General features: G+C 45.9%; 1 pseudogene; it reads left to right on the top strand.

Moving 5' to 3' along the window:
• Positions 1 to 1,830: 1,830 nt before the first annotated feature.
• Positions 1,831 to 3,147, top strand: LOC137981091 (uncharacterized; annotated as a pseudogene).
• Positions 3,148 to 3,695: the final 548 nt, after the last annotated feature.

Raw genomic sequence — 3,695 nt, 5'->3', positions numbered from 1 at the left:
CGGTAATTTCTGTTAACGTTAATGGGTTGAGAGATGGTGACAAGCGCCTGGGTTTTTTCCAGTGGTTGTCCCATCTCTCGCCTTCAGTAGTTTGTCTACAGGAGACCCACGCAGTCTCTAATGATGATCTTCTTTCTTGGTTTTCTCGGTTTGGTTATTTGTGTGCTGGTTCTTTTGGTACAAATCATTCTCGTAGTGTGGTTGTTTTGTATCGTTCGGTTTTGGAGTGTCGGTCTGTTGTTTGCGAGTTCGAGGGTCGTTTTGTTTTGGTTGAGTTTGGTCTTCGTGGTTCTGTTTTCCGTGTTGCTTCCATTTATGCTCCTAATCGTAATCCGGATCGTGACGCTTTTTTGGTTCGTTGTGTTGACTCTATTGATCTTGCTGTTCCTACTCTTTTGTGCGGCGATTTCAACACGGTCCTGGACCGTGTTCGGGATCGCCGTGGGTCTTGTCCTTTTGATGTCTCTCGGGAAAGTTCTGCGTTGTTGATGGCTATATCTTCGGATTGTTGTGTGGTTGATATTTGGCGTGAAAGGCACCCAAATGATTCTGCTTTCACCTGGTTCCGGCCCGATGGGGCCCTTGCATCGCGCATTGACCTCATCGGTTGTCCGTACGCTTGGGTGCCTTATGTGTCTTCTGTAGACATTCTGCCGTGTCCTTTTTCTGATCATTGTGCTATTTCTTTCTCATGGGCTCTCCCCAACTCCGTTCCTCCGGGTCCGGGGTTGTGGAAGCTCAATCGATCTGTTCTGGGTGAGGCCGAGTATATTGACCTCATCTCAACTTTCTGGTCCTATTGGCAGTCTCGTCAGTCTTCTTTTTCTTCCCCTACTAGGTGGTGGGACAGCGGCAAATCCCATATTAAACGTTTAAGTATAAATTATTGTAAAGATCGTGGTAAATGTAAAGTAGTTGAACGTAATATTTTGTCTAGTCTTGCTGCTCATCTAAAAAGTCATATCGATTCTGGTCGTCTTTCCTTTCTTCGTGTTTATCTTTCTACTCTGTCTCGTCCTCGTGCTCTTGATTTGGAGGTTGCTCGTGGTGCTCAAGTTCGTGCCCGGTCGAGGTGGGTGGAGGAGGGTGAGTCCTCCTCTGCTTTATACTTCTTCCGGCTCGAAAAGAAAAACGGCACTGACCGTAATATCTCGGCGCTGAGAGCTAGTGATGGTACGCTGGTGGCGGATAAGGATGGGTTGTGTGATGTTTTTCGTTCTTTCTATTCGGATCTTTTCTCAGCTGCTCCTTGTGACTCTAATGCTCGTGCTGAGCTTTTTTCCAACATTTCTTCAGTTCTTCCGTATGATGATAGTGAGGTGTGCGAGGGTCTTCTCAGCCAGGAGGAGTGTTTTGCGGCTCTTCAGGGCGTGGCCCGTGGTAAAGCTCCTGGTTGTGATGGCCTTCCCATGGAATTCTTTTTAAAATTTTGGCATGTTTTGGGTTTTGATTTAGTTTGTGTTTTGAATTCTGCTTTTGGTTTGGGCTCTTTGTCTCGCTCTCAGCGCCGAGATATCATAACTTTATCGTTTAAGAAAGGGGATCGTCTTGATCCCAAAAACTGGCGTGCAATCTCCCTGTTGAATGTCGATTACAAAATCGCTTCTCGTTTCTATTGCTGCTCGTCTTCTTAAGGTTATTCATTTGGTTGTTGATAAAGATCAATCTTGTGGTGTTCCTGGCCGTTTTATTGGTGAAAATGTTGCTTTTCTTCGTGACGTTGTTGATTTCTGTTCTTCTTCTGGTGCTCCTGCTGCTCTCCTTTCGCTTGATCAAGAAAAGGCATTCGACAGGGTTGATTGGACGTTCCTTCGTTCTACCTTATATGCTATGGGTTTTGGGCAGTCGTTTGTTGGGTGGGTTAATTTATTTTACAATAATGTGAGTAGTTGTGTTAATGTTAATGGTTATATTTCCAATTCTTTTAAGTTGTCTCGTGGGGTGAGGCAGGGATGTCCCCTGTCCCCCCTCCTTTATGTTTTAGTGGCTGAGGTACTTGCTTGTAGTATACGTTCTAATAGGGTTATTTCTGGTCTGTCTCTTCCCGTGGCCCTTTCCCGTGTGTGGTACGTGGCCTCTCTTATCCATGTTCCCCGGTGGGTCAGTATGGAATTAAATACGTTAATTTTTAAGTTTTTCTGGAGCGGTAAGCGGCATTTGGTCGCTCGTCGTGTTGTGGTTCAGCCTTCTTGTTTGGTTGGGTTCTCTGTTGTGGATTTTCAGTGTAAGGTTATGGCTCTTCATGTTCAGTGGGTTCATCGTTTTGTTTCTTCTCCGTCTTCTTGGGTCTCTTTCATGGTTTTTTGGTTTTCTTCTCGGCTTGCCGCTCCTCCGCATCTCGTTTTTTCTGCTCCACTTTGTTTTTCGCCGGATTCTCTGCCTCCGTTTTATCGTTCTCTGTTGACTGCTTGGCGGGCGTGTAAAGGATCCCTTACTGCGTCTTCTTTGGGTATTGGTTCGGGTATTGATTTTTGTCCTGTTTCTGCTCTGTCTACGAAGTCTGCTTATTTGTTTCTTTTGTCTGAAAATGCTGTTTCTCCTCATTGTGAGGAGAAATTCTTTCCTTTGTTTGGTTCTCTCTATTGGTCTTGTACTTGGCGTCAGCTTTTCTTTTTTGATTTGGATCGTCCTGTTATTGATTTATGTTGGAAAATTTCTCACGGGGTCCTTTACACGGCCGAGAGGCTTGCTGGATTTGGGTATGCTCTTTCTACGACTTGTTTTTGTTCTGCTCCTGTCGAGTCTCTTCAACATTTGTTTTTTCACTGTCCTCTGGCTGTCAGTGTTTTGTAGTGGCTTCAATCTCTTATGTTCTTGGCTTCTCCTCTTTGTCCTTCTATCTTGGTTCGTCATGCGCTTTTTGGTTTCTCGGCTGATGAGTTGTCTGTGGTTCCTCGGGTTTTTGTTTATATGTTGACTGTCTGCAAATGTTGTATTTTGGGGGCTCGGAATGATTTTCGTTTTAGGGGTGTTCGTCCCTCGGCTGTTGATGTTATGGAACGTGTGAAGACTCCGGTTCGGTTTAATCTCCCTTTGTTTTTCCGTCGTTTCCTGTCTGATCGCTGTCGTCGTTATTTTGTCCGTCAGTGGGGTGAACGTGGTGTGGTGGCTTCTTTACAAAATGATGCTTTGGTTGTTCATATTTAAGTTCTGGTTTTGTGTTGTGTTTGCGTGCCCTGGCCGTTTTTCTGGGGTGAACCAACGTCTTGGCGTTGGGTGAGTCTGTTGACGGGTGGCCTTTTCTTGGTCACTCTTCGCCCTGGTGCTGGGTCGTGCCTCCCTCTCTAAACCACCAGTTTAGCACACTGCGAAGAAATTGCGTCGAGAGCACACCCCCCTCTCCCCACCCCCACATGCCTTCTATCCGAACAATTCAGGTTAGTGATGTATATCTATCAAGGCAAAATGTATTTGAAATAAGAAAAGCTCTGAAACGGATGTAATCATTATCTTAAGTAAAACCGCCTAATGCGCGTATCACCTGTATCACTTGGAAGTCGGTTGGTTACAAAAGCTCTTTAAATACTGTACTGGGAAAAGGGGGGAGGGTACGGCCCCCTCTTTCCCCCTCCCAAATCCTCCCCTGATGTCCTGTCCCGTTTTCAGAAGTCTCGCTCGGTCGGTCGCTGGTCTCGCTCGGTCTTGTTACGGTACGCCACCTAAGCCAATCAGAACCCGCAACTCTGGCAACAACA

Source organism: Montipora foliosa, chromosome 12 (assembly GCF_036669935.1).
Source record: "Montipora foliosa isolate CH-2021 chromosome 12, ASM3666993v2, whole genome shotgun sequence".
Classification (NCBI taxonomy): domain Eukaryota; kingdom Metazoa; phylum Cnidaria; class Anthozoa; order Scleractinia; family Acroporidae; genus Montipora; species Montipora foliosa.
The sequence above is the reverse complement of the archived record's forward strand: the minus strand, read 5'-3'. Positions and strand labels throughout refer to the sequence as shown.